This window comes from Lepidochelys olivacea, assembly GCF_965140295.1.
Source record: "Lepidochelys olivacea isolate rLepOli2 genome assembly, chromosome: 6".
In the NCBI taxonomy this organism is placed as follows: domain Eukaryota; kingdom Metazoa; phylum Chordata; order Testudines; family Cheloniidae; genus Lepidochelys; species Lepidochelys olivacea.
In genome coordinates this window covers 47,669,098-47,682,770 of record NC_140416.1, presented here as the reverse complement: position 1 = coordinate 47,682,770, position 13,673 = coordinate 47,669,098, and the positions used below count along the sequence as shown (strand labels likewise).

The 13,673-nt window shown below is 40.8% G+C and overlaps 1 protein-coding gene across 1 annotated transcript in view; it reads left to right on the top strand.

The window, feature by feature from the left end:
• Window positions 1-13,673, top strand: part of APIP (APAF1 interacting protein) — a 94,591-nt gene that overhangs the window by 34,456 nt on the left and 46,462 nt on the right. The gene's annotated exons all lie outside the window — the stretch shown is intronic.

Genomic DNA, 13,673 nt, shown 5'->3' with positions numbered 1-13,673 from the left:
AGGAATGACTTAATTGCGAGGAACATTACCCACTATACATTTTGTAGGACAATATACTGTTCCCTCCTTGGAAGAATTCAAGTACTTTCACCAGGAAGTAGTTAATCTTTCATCCCTTCAAATTCCTCTATCCTGCCCCATCTTGAATAAGTTCCTTGAAAGAACTGCAGTACTGGTGAATGTTTAGATAGACCCCATCTATCTCTGAGGGATGGAGTTTAAGGCCATGTCTAAACTACCACTTATTTTGGCAAAACTTACATCACTCAGAGGTGTGGAAAAATACCCCTGAGCAACATAAGTTTTGCCGGCATAAGTGGTAGTGTGCACAGCACTATGACGGCAGGAGAGCTTCTCCCGCTGACATAACTACTGTCACTCATTGAGGGGGTTTTATTGTGTTGACGGGAGGGCTCTCTCCTGTTGGTATAGAGCGGCTACATGAACAATCTTACAATGGTGCAGCTGCATCAGTACAGTTCTGCCACTGTAAGCTCGCTAGTGTAGAAATGGCCTAAAATGACCTCCTCACACGAATTTTCTTCATCAAAATTCAGTGAGGAAAGCCTCGGTTTTGTCTTTCATTTCCCACTTTCTACCAGTGACCAAATCTGGCTGGTCTTGGATTCCTTACACTATTTAGGAAGAACACAGCCATTGCACTGAGTATGAGTGATTGCAGCTTGAATTATTTCTGTTTTCCCTATAATTCACCTCTACCTTAAGAAAACAAACTTCTGCTGGTAATGTAGCCAACCAAGCTCCCTTTCCCTGCATTTCATCAAAGTAGTGCCACTTTTCTTTTTCACTGACGATGGATTTCATATTTTCTCCCCAAATATGACTGAAAAGCTAATGGGCTATTTCCTACTTGACTTCTTCTTCTATTGTTTTTGGACCCCTATTTCCTTTTCAGTTACTTGTCTTTTGTGACTTAGACTTCGTTATTTCTATTATTTCATATATACACCCATGCTGTATTGTATCTACTGAACTCCATGTCTTCAGTTCTGAGCAAATTTACTCAATTAAAATGAAACTATATTTTTTAACAAGAACCGTGTTTTCAAGTGAAGTTGAAGGAGAGGAATTTTGAAAGTGAACAGTTAATACAGGGATCTGATCAAACCCATTGTATAGGGCTTACTCCCACTTTCCCGCGTAGGTGCTCTAGTTCCTAGTTCAGACTTGCCTTACTGTGATTTTTTTCTCCCTATTATTCATGCTTTTTTACCCAATTTGAGCACCCAGCAAAGTCGTATTCAGTACTTTTTACTGTCAAACTGATGGGTTTGGGTGGAGCTTTGTCCTGTGTCATGCATAGGCCTGTGCCACTGTTAACCAAGTCTGCCCTTCCAACCTTCCAGTGGTGATTACCAACAGTGTGGTGACCTTTTTCTACATCATTGTTCACATATTCTGTGTCAAATGTGTCATTATTGATCCACTAGCTGAGCTACCGTAGCATCTGTATTTTCTTGGCTAATTTTTCTCATCACTAGATGTATTTCTCAGTACCGGACATTTGGTTTTTGGTGGGGAGCCATTCACTGCAGCAGTCAGAGTGATGATCTGTGGGTTGCAGCAGAGACTGAGAATAAGAACTCCTGTGTCCTTCTGACTCACTGTGTGATTTTTGACCGGTCATGTAATCTCTCTGCTCTAATCATGTTCCTGTTGTAGCGCCGATTAACGTGTGTAAACAGTGTCAAGATCTTTGTATTTAAGATGCTATATATTTGAAAGGTGTTAAGCAGCTTCTGTCTTCCTTAGTGCTGTTATCACCCCAGAGATATGCTAGCAAACAGATTCATTGCTGATGTTTCAATCCAACTACAGGTAGTTTCTGTTTACAATCTGATAGCTGATGGTGACCTCTGATACCTTCTCTAAACTGCACTATCTCTTTAAAAGTGAATTCCTGTTAGTATTGAATTAATAAAAAAGGGTTTTCAAGCCTAGCATTTACAATCCTAGTGGAACATAGTTATATCATTGTACAGTACTGATGTTTGAAACAAATACAAAAAAGCTTCCACAGTTACTTGCTATTTTGCTCCATTAGTACTGCACTGATTGACTAGACTAGAGGATACAAGGACAAGCATTTTTCTTGCCATCTTTGTTCTTCAAGATTTGTATGTTAATAACCAATAAACATTTGATCTGCTTTGACCTCTCTTTAACAGAGGTGTAAAGACTGCCTCTATAAAATTTCAGTGGTAACATAACTCCACATAGGAATTTTTTCTCTTTCAATACATGCTTCCTCCACCCTCAGGTGTATTTTGTAACTGGCTGGAAGCTGAAGCTAGACAAATTTAAACTGGAAATAAGGTATACATTTTTAACAGTGAAGGTAACTAACCACTGGAACAGTTTTTCAAGGGTCATGGCATATTCTCCATCACTGCCAATTAAATCAAGATAGGATTTTTTTTTAAAGACATGCTCTAGTTCAAAAGAAATTATTGTGCAGAAGTCTCATGGCCTGTTATACAGGTCAGGCTAAATGATCACAGTTGTCCCTTCTAGCCTTTGAACTCACTGTACTCTCATTTTATTCTGAGTCCAGCTGAGAGATTTTCTTCATAATAATTTATAGAAGATTTAGTCCCAACAGAACAGCAGTTATCACCCTTTTTCTGACTGGCCCCTCATCTAGTCAGGACTGAGTTAGAACTCTAAATACCTTTTGAGGATCTGGACCTAAGGCACTAAGCATTCTTAAAACTATTGCCCTATGTCTACTGTACTTGTTTGACTAAGGTGTTTTTGTACATTTGCAGCAAGTGTTTGATCACCTTCACAATTCTAACTGATTATCTGAGTTTAGTATCACCAGCTCGTGTTATGTACAAAATGCTAACCTATCTATTACTGGTGGATCATATAAACTACTAATTATACATGGAAATCAGATGTTACTTCATACTAGTTAGTTTTTCAAAAAACATCCCATTTGGTTTTCAGAAGGCAGAAGTTGGCAAAATGCAAAAATTTGCAATATTAAATGATATGCCTGTAATCCACATTAGCTTCATAATTATTTACCATAAGTACTCAATTTTGATAATTGATCTGGCATTACATTTCCTCTGACACCTCAACCTTCATTTTATAAAGTCAAAACCTAAAAGGACAGAAGGAGCAACATAGGAAAATTGGTAACAGGACCGGAAGCCTTTCTCTGAAATCCTTACGTGTTTGCTTTTTGGCAGCTTCTGTTAAGTGAATTGGTTTTGATTCTCTTCCTGTGGAAAATCACATCACCAAGAAAACACTACTGCATTTGCCACCAATAGCAGTCTCAATGGAGGGGCTAGCTGTTAAATTGGCATGAAGACTGAATCACCCTGCAGGAGTTACCTCCATGTCAGCATTGAGGCACACTCGCTTTGGTAATGGGGGAGAACAGTACGGGGAAGTGGGCATTGATGCTGTACCCTAATAAACAGAGGATTGTGTCTCCACTACTGTCCATCGAACACTAATCTACTTCTGAAAAATGTTGATGAAGTAATACGATGCTCCCTGTTTGTTCCATAGGCAAGGAATGTTTAGTTTTCTGCCACTGTTTTGCTTTTTTTCCCCCACTGCTATATTCCCCAATTTCTTTCAATCAGAGAAATTTACCTGACTCAGTTATATAAAAAGGGAGTGTGTAGCAGCCAAGCAAGCTACCATAACGTTTTCAAAGTAAATGCCCTCTCTTGCCCCTCTGTTTTTTTGTTTTTTTTTAAATGCATCTGTGGATAAGTCACTGCCCTCTTCGTACATTATTAGATTCAAATAGTGCTATCTTGCTTTTAACACTTCCTTATCCAAATTGTTGCCCTAAGAGGTCACATTCAAACTTGATGTAAAGAAACTTTGATCTTACAAACTTGTGGGTAAAGAAAGTTAGCAGTCCTACTACTTCAGCACCTAAACTCAATGTGGCTAGCAGAGGTTAGGAAGGAATCATTCCTTCCTCTAGAGTAACATTGGACAATTGGCCACTACACACTACAGGAAGGGGGATATGAAGAGATGTTTTTTCCTGTGCCTAAGGCAGAATATCAGACCAACTAGACTAACACTGCATACAAATATAGGCTGTGGAGCTGTGCTGGATTTTTGTAACAAAACCTAAAATAAGTAATTTAGTTCTGGATTGTGTTGCCAATTAAACTGAAACTGCAAAGCATTCTGAACAGATGAAAGTAACTTCAGCTGGGTTTTAGAGTTTTGAGGTTTGTTCAAAACAAAACCAGGAATTCCATTTTAATGAATCGTGAGCTGAACTGTCGTGAGTTTTTTCACGTCTCTTGTGTCAATTCTTTTGCTTCTGCTAGACCACAATCAGAAGGAATAGTGATCAGATGGTATAAAATACAAAAAGCAGAATGGGAAAATTTGTCTAGATATGAAGCAATGATAAATGACATTGTTTCAAATTGGTCCGACAGCAATTACAAAGACCCATTGTTTTCCTTAACTGTAAGAGATCATGCTACAATCCAAGCAAGTTTCTCACACCTGGCACATATAAAATTACAGACTTTAATCTTCAGAAACCAGTTCTACAAGAGCTTAAACATATAGCATAAGTTCCATCTTCTCTAAGTATGCCTCAAACCAACAGAATATTATCATTAGCAAAAATCAGGTAATTAGAAATGGAGTTCACTTGTGGTTGGGAGGACAGAATGTTTTTTTAGTTAAAGCGCCAAACTGGAAGTCTGGGTTCTATTGCTGAGGTATGACTTTAGGCAGGTCACTTTGGGTCAGAAATTTAAAGAGAGCCTGAAAGAGTCGGGTGCTTAAATCTCACTGAAATCTAATCAGAGCTAGCTACTTCCTTAGGCTCCTCTGAAATTCCTAGCCTTTATCTCTATGTGCCTCAGTTCTGTAAAATAAGGATTTTAGAATGATGGCTGCAGGCAAATCCCAGGCTGACAACAAATGCTTAAACAGTTTTTTTTAAAAAAAAAAGGAAGAAGAAGAGACCCATGCACAAAACATTTAGTTGTTTAATAGCAAAGGCTGCCTCCCACAAATATACTTGACACAAAATCAAAAAAATGAAAAGCTAAGCTTTACTTCTCCACCCATAGATACACATTTTACCACAACTAACCTATACCACAGGCCATCCGTCACAGCTGTCATCCTGCCCCCAGAGGGATGACAGTCTTCCCCACCTTGCAATCTCCAAACAGATTACTCCCAAATTCACATTCTCCAAGTTGCTCCCTCCAAACACCTAGACTGTCCCCAACCCACTCTTTTGTACAGCTCTGGAAAATTCTACCCTTGCAACATGTTTGCATGTATGTGTGAGTAATCCACAACCTGTTTATTACACAGATTCTTGTGTTTATTTTTTCATTAGAATTTGTCTTTTGGTCTCATCTCCATTTTTACCCTGTTTTGCTATTGGATTTATTTTCTCTCTAGTCCTTGTTTCACACTTTCTCCAGACAGAATGTGAACTGAATGACGGTTGATAGTTGCTGAACTTTCAAACCTGGGAGTGTCAGAGTTGGGCAATAAAATTTCTCCCTTCTATGAGTTGTAATATATTGGATTGTGCCCTCTTATTTGGTTGGTTGTAACTGTCAGCATTTTAATGGTTAAAATTCCTTCTTTGCATCAGATACCTCATTCAGGGTTTAGCAAGCAAAGGTACCCTTGGTTGCATGAGAGTATGCATAGATCTAAGACTAATTTCCTGTTAATGAGTCACTAACATTAGAGGATTATTTGCCTAATCACAGACTGGGAAGATCTTGGGAAAACCCAAGAGATCAAATCAGTTTGATGCCAGGACAAAGCCAAAGCCAAGCCTAAGGTGTAATTTCTTTAAACATATGAAAATGTTGTCTTTATCCACCGCCTCTACCCCAAATTACCCAGCAGTCTGTTCAGCAGCAACAGGTTCCAACTTCTGGTTAAGTCATTATTTACAGCAATTTTTAAAAGAGTTATTTTAAGTTCAACTTTACAGTGAGTGCAATTTAATTTACACAATAAAATTAAATCACTCTGGTACTTTACTTACCTCACAGGTTGGAATTCAAGCCACAGCATTTTGCTGGGTCATAGTTTTATTTTGTGCCTTAATGTTGAGGTTACAATAACTTTTGAAACACCTGTCACACCTTGAAAATTAAGAATTCCAGTATACGTCTAAGAGTTCAATGACTTACTGAAGCTCTGAGCCATAGAATGAAAAGAGAATAATTTATGAAACCAAAGTGAGGGAAGAGAAAAACAATAAGACAACAAGCAATTTATTTCAGCATGTTCAAGGGAAGAAAGGGGACATAGGTGCTGGCGCTAGGGTTGCTATGCACCCCTTGGCTTGAAGTGGTTTCCATCATATACAAGGTTTACAGTGGGGGTTCTTAGCACTCTCCCCCCCAAAAAACACAAATTGTTCCAGCGCCTTCCTTGAGATGAGGCCCAGGATCTCACCCTTGGGGTGGAATTCACTCCTGTGCAGAGGGCCAGCACCATTATTTGCACTGCTTGTGATCCACCAAAGCTCTGTTTTGAGGTTTCAAAAACTGAAGGCCTTGACTTGGCTTTCCGCACAGGGGTGAATGCACCTTTTAGGCACTGTGAATAGATGTTTTTAAAACAAATCTAAAGAACCAAACCTTTATCACATCCGGTTCTCCTGGGTTACAAGTTTATGTCTCTCCTGCTTACAAATTATTCTTATCCAGCTCTTCTTTCTGTCCCAGGATACAGAGGATTTAATTAGTCACTTGCCTTGGCAAATCCTTCATTTTTCAAATTAGTAACCTCAGTACATACTCCCTGAAATTTGCATGGATAATCCCTTTCCCATGAAGGGTGGGTGTTGCTGTAGGAACATTTCCAAAAGTTGTTCCCCAACCATTTAATATTGAAAAGAGCACTGTGCCCGTCGCTGTTAAGGCTCAGTAGTAGATTGAAATGTCATCTTTGTGCTTCAATATGGGACAATAATTCCGTCCAATTTTCCATTAATAATGGAGGCCCATCACTGACTGATATTGACAGAATGCCAGGTGTAGTGAACTCCTTGCAGACAGTATTGTTACTGATCACCCTGAGTGCTCCACTCCATCAGTTTCCGAGGAGCAATTTCACTGCAGCTTTATCTTGGAATGAGCCTAGAGCAGTGGTTTTCAACCTTTTTTCATTTCATAAAAAATTTTGAATGAAGGTGCAGATCCCTTTGGAAATTCAACCTGTAGTCCGTGGACCCCTATCATAGAAGTCTTAGTCTGAAAACTGACTGAACAGAATTTAACTATAAATGTTGCACGTGCTTGGCATGGAATTTGATGCAGTGTGAGAAAGGGTGTTAAACTGTGGGCTTCTATAATAACGACAACACTTCTGAGTTTTGACCTGTAGGTGTGGGTATTCACAAACTTTTGTTTGAATAGAAAAACGGAATGCCTTTTCTGGCATCTGAAACTTTATTTTCATAGTCACCTTTCCTGGAAACTTTCAACATAGTCTGTAGACCCCATCCCAGGGTCTGTGAACCACAGGTTGAAAACCACTGGCCTAGAAAATGCCAACAGAGCTGATATCAAATGCAAGCACCATTACAAACAACTTAAGCCTTGTTTACACAGGCAATATAACTAAGGTGTGGATTTGAAGTGATACTGATTTACAGGTATAACCCTATCATGTGAATGCTCTCTTTCAGTTTAGATTATGTCACTTGGGAAAACTAATTTAAAAAATGCTACTTTTACATTGGAATAAGAGAGGTATATACCTGTATAACTGGCAAATCTCTCCCATCTAGACAAGGCCTTAAACCCATTCCCAGTTGAATTAAGTTAAACTGATAAAAGCCACTCTGATTCTGAAATGGGAGTATCCACACTGGGATTTGCCCAGGTTTAACTGTATCATCTTAAATTCATACCTCAGTTTATACTGATGCAACACTTCTATGTAGATAAAGCCTTAAATGCAAGGTGCTGGTGATAATTAAAGGTCCGATTAGACTGGGACCCAGTTATCCCAGCCCACATCTAAGCATGGCTGTTAACATCTGCTGGTAGTAGAGCTGGTCAATATTAATTCAAAACTCATTTTAGAATGAAAAAATTGCTTTATTTTTAAACGAAAAATGTTTACATAAAGCTATTAGGTTTTTTAAATGTTTGTGGGTATTTTTTAATCAAACCTGAACACTTAAAATATGTGAATTTTAAAAAAAAAATTAAATTTTGAAATTTTGATGTTTTGTTTTTTCCCTTTCTCTTCTTCTTTTCTGTTTTCTTTTTGTCACTCAGTGCAACAGAATGTCTGATGTCTAAGGCATTTTGCAAATCATTAACCACAATTAATCAGAAGGAATGAAGGAAAGATTAGTTGAACTCTATCTTGGGATGTAAGTCAGATTCCTTCATTCTCCATCCTCCTCCTCCTCCTTCTCTGGGGCATCCACCCAAGTCTGAATACTCCCAGCCTTGCAGAGTCTTGTTAGCATTTTAGGTTTTTTAACATCCATTCTTCCACCAATAACAAAACCCAGAGGTTATAAATGTTATAACATTCTTTAGCTCATACCAAGTGCCAAGGGTATTTCAGCCCATCTTTTCAGCATAAGTCCATTGTAGTTAGGGTGTTACAAGTCTATAGCTATAAGAGAATGTCACTAGGCTGCAAACCTGGCTTTTCTTTATCAAGAGAAAGGTTGTCTGGGAGTATGAGAAAGAAACTCGTGTTGGCCAATTGTTTATGCTTGCACAGTTTAAGGTATATTGTGAACTTTGCTCTGGAACTATATGATGATGGTACTCAGTTTTAAGCAGGGTGACACAAGATGGTTTTGTCAATCTAAATTCTAAATGTTAGCTGGGTGCTCTTATTAGCCCTTAGGAGCAAAAAATTCTCTCTCAGCTATCTCCCTTTGGTTTCTTCATGTGTGTTTGATTGGGTTGGCACATGCCTTATCGACTGGTTTACAGTTCTGGGACTAAACTCTCCAGGAAGAGCTGCAGGGCCCTGAGTTGAGGGTTGACTCCCCTCATCCCTGCACCAGTGCTTGAGTGGAGTGACCCTGAGTTTGCAGCATAAGACATGCTGATTCTGTTCTGCTTTTCATATTGTTATATTAGTGAAATAATTATAACATTGTTACTAATATTTGTGGAAGCTGTAATAGTGGCTCCTTCATGGCACCATAGCGTGGGCTTTAATGTGAGTTGTTTAACTTTGTCCAGCACAATTGGCACATCAGTGAATTACGACGTTATTGGAAGATAGCACAGAAGCGTTTAATGTGTTAACTTGTGTTAACCCAGATAATTACTGTCATTGCTAATGGAATTACTGTGTGATTACCACAAAATAGTTTGTGTTATTTCACAGTAACCATGCAATTAACTTTTGTGGCCAGTGTTATTTTAAAAGACAGGTATGTTACTCAGCTCTCTTGTCTGAGTTATGTAACACAGGTTTTCTGTAGTTCGTGTAATGCTGTGTATCCTGGGAACATTGCCACCAAGTCAGGCAGACGAGGAGGCATCCTACATAGAAGGCTGTGCAAAGACATAGGGAATAATGGGCATGGAGAAGAAACTACTCTTATCTGTAGAGGAGCTGTGTGACAAAGAGAAGAGGTGAGGAGGAAAGGGAAAAGGAAGAGAGATTTGGGAGAGAGGAGCGGAGGAGACAGGCAAACAAAATGACAAGGACAAGAAAGAGGATGGTCTTGTGGTTAAGGCACTAAACTGGGACTTAGAAAATTAGGTTATGATTCCCAGGTCTGCCACACTGTCCCTGTGTAATTTAGGGGAAGTTATTTAATTTCTATGGGCCTGGGTTACCCATCTGTAAAACTAGGATAATACGTGCTTTCTCCCATGCTTTTGAGATTGTGCCTGGCACAATGGGGCTGTGATCTCAGTTGGGGTACTCCAGCTGCTATTGCATTACAAATAATAAGTATAACAAAGAAGACAGAGAAAAAGATAAAGAAAATGTGGAAAGGAAGAAAGTAAGGTAGAAAGGGATGGGGGAAAGAAAAAGAGAAAAATAATTAAAAAGGAGAAACCATGAACCTACTACTGCAATAGTCAAAATGTGACAAAGCAGCAAGGAGAAAATGGACATGTACCAGGAAGGCTTCAGGGAGCTGAGACAGGTACAAAAAAGGAAAACATCAGAAAGAGAAATTTTGGGTAAAGGGACTAAGAACAGAGAGTACCTAAGAGACACAAAACCAGCAAAGGTTAAAAAAATATTTACCTTCTCTATAGCTGATAACAGAAAAGATCCTGTCTGTATTGTAATACAATGGGTGCTCTGTGGCAGGCCAACATTATGCCATCTATTTACCCTGGCAGGAAGAACAAGCTCCCTTTCCTCTGTAGTTTGTTGTATTTCTGTTGTGCTCACCTCAAAGATCCTGGGTCCTCCAGAGCTAAATCAGAACTCTATGGTGCAGTGATCCCCAAGAAGAGAATATCTGGGAGTGAACCAAGAATACACATATGCAAATAGAATGGAGAGATCAGAGATGGTCTGTGGTTTAGTGAGTTCACCACTTATGAAAGTCTCTGGGTGACAGCCTTGAAAACTGGAGTCCATTTTTATCCACAGGACCAGGTATAATATGCACAACTGCACTGCTTGCTTCTTCTCATGCAACCAATCAATGTGCCTCCACCCTGACCTGGATGCATAAGAGAGTAGTTCCCATTCACCATGCCCACTGTTTCCTTGTACTCCTTCTTGAGACTGATAAAGGTACCAGTTGTGATTGGTTGACCCTTCTCTGTTAGCAATAACTGGATTATGACATCAGACACTCATAATGTCAGTGACTAAGAATTGACCTGGGTCAAGCAGCAGATAAAAATTAGTCTTATGCATCTTTTAGACACACAGTGAGCCTGACACTGCTCTCAGACTCAGGAGCAACTGCAGTTACTTTGGAGTAAAGCTAGTGTAAGTAAAATAAGAATCAGGCTGAGAATTTTTAATTTTTTCATACAAAGAGACAGCAGCATTCACATTTTGTAGATCAGCAAATAAAAAAAAATCTGTTTTTGAACAGTTACCTTTTTTCAGTACAAGTTCATTACTTTGTGGACATGGTGGCTAAATTTTCAAAAATGACTTTTAATTCTATGCATGCAGAATTGCACATGCTCCAGTTTACATGTACATTGTGCCATGTACAGTACATGTACAGTGCCCCTGTTTGCACATGCAAAATGTCCCTTGTGTAGCAATCACATGTGCAAAATGCATGTATGTATGAAAAACTAGTGTTATGGTTGCTGCAAAAATGAGATCTTGTGTGGTGCTTTATGTGAAATTGTACCTGACTGCAGAGGGATAGATTCAGCCCTTGTGAGTGCAGCTGGCCCAGAAAGTCCAGATTTAGTACAAGTTCCATTGTGAAAACAACTAATGTAAATAGTTAGTCTTATAAACTGAGAAAATAGCTGCACAATGTGTACAACATTCTTCACAGAAGCCAAATGTATAAACAAATTATTCTACAATTGGTTCTAGGGCTAGCCACACCCACACTGCACACAATAATATCTTTTATGTTTTGCATGAAAGAATATATTGCAAATGAATCATGGTACAAAGTTTAAATAAAGAATTACCAAGTAATAATTAACTCAACATGTCATTTATTTTGACAAGACATTGGGGTAAGGACTGTTTCTTTTTATGCTTCTAACAGAATGTACTCAGTTTAGAACAGGAATGACCAGTTGCACAGAGATCCTGAAAGACACAATGTTCTCATCATGGCTTATTGATGCACGACATATTCATTTATTTGTGCTGGTTTTGACCTATCTATTGATAGGTCATAGGAAGGGCGACATACTGGAAATTGTGTCAGAGTGGGGTTAGTGTACATGATTCACCTCTGAAGATATCTGATCAACTCTTATTTAGGTTAAACCAATAAGGAGCCTCATCCTACTTCTTTTGTAAGGTACTTTTTCCCCGAGCATGAAAGAGACTGTTGACAGATTTAGTCTAACCTTGGGCGAAGCAGGCTGTTGTAGGGCAGGACTGAAATGTATTGTGGGAAGTTTGCGCTGTCCTATGATCCAGCCAGTTTCCAGCAACATTCATGACCAATAAACCCACCCAAAATGTGTGGAAATGAATGAATAAATGTGTTATGTGTAGCCAAGGAGCATCTTACAAATGAGACACTTGCCTGTTTTAACCTTCTTTCCGGGCAGATTTTTTCAGTGTCCAATAGGATTAGTTTGCACCCAAAAAGTTCCCTAAATCTGTTAGCTCTCTCTCAGGCTACTGGGCAGGATTTATCTGATGGCTAATTTCCAGTGTGGAAATATGAACCTAGGTTTGTGCAAAGGATACTAAGGACTGTGCATGTGCAAAATTCATGTCCCCCTTAGATTTCTTTGCTCCCCCAAGAAAAATAACTTCTGATAGGGAAGGAAAGGGAAGCCACAAGGCCAGTCACGTGCCCTCCCCAGCAGAGCAGGTACATCGTTTCAGGTTCCTGGGAGCAGACGACAGAGGGTAAATCACTGGTGTGGGGGACACCTCAACCAGAGGCTCCTGCCTTGTACTGGGGTCAGCTACTAGTCCCAGCTGTGCCGGGGGCTGGAGAGGAAGGGGCATCCACTTCCCAGCAATGAGCAGCCGTGGCTGGGGCCAGATCAGACCCAACCCCAGGAACCTCCCTTGGCACCACACTGCCCCCCTGCTTCCTGCCTCCCTCACTCTTTAGCTGTGTGGGGATGAGTCACTGTGTGGGGAGCTGCTTCCCTGTCCACTCAACTCCTGTGCATCCAGACCCCTGCATACCCAGACCCCACCCACCTTCACTCCCCCCACATACCCAGAAACACCCCACCAAGTCCCCTGCACCTGAATCCCTTCCCCACCATGCCTCACCTCCTGCATCTGGAACCCTGGTCCTGCACCCAGACCAGCCCCTGCTGAACCCCCCTGCACTCTAACCCCAACCCTCAAAAGCCCCCCCCACCACATCTGGACCACCCCAATGAGCCCCCTGCAGTGAGACACCCCACCCCACTGAGCCATAACCAGCTGTCTCTGGACACCCACCCCACCAAGCCTCAATCCCCCGCACCCGGTCCCCCCTTTAAATCTCCCACACCCAGACTCCCCCTGCCGATCCCCACTCCCACACACCCTAACCCCACTTACTGAGCCCCAGACACCTTCACCTGGACCTCCGTGCAGAGTCCCAGTCCCTCTGCACCTGGAACCGCTCAATGAGCTGTGCATCCAGGTTCCCCCCCCCGCCAAATCCCCCACTGAGACACCCGCACTCAGATTGCCCCAGAACCCTTTCACCTCACACCTAGATCCCCCTGTGGCAGTTCGGTCACAGAGACCCCCTTAGGACTGTCACCTGACGTGCTGAAACTACCTCTGAGCCTGTTTTCCCTGTCAGCTTGGGACTCCAGAACCCTGCCTTGATGAGCCAGACACGTAAGCCTCCTGCAACACAGACACAGGGTCTGAACTACATCCCCAAACCTGCAGGCTTTAACTGAAAACCATTCAGCAGGTATTTCTGTCTCCAGCATCCAGACACCCAGCTCCCAATGGGATCCAAACCCCAAATAAATCCGTTTTACTCTGTATAAAGCTTATGCGTGGTAAACTCATAAATTGTCTGCCCT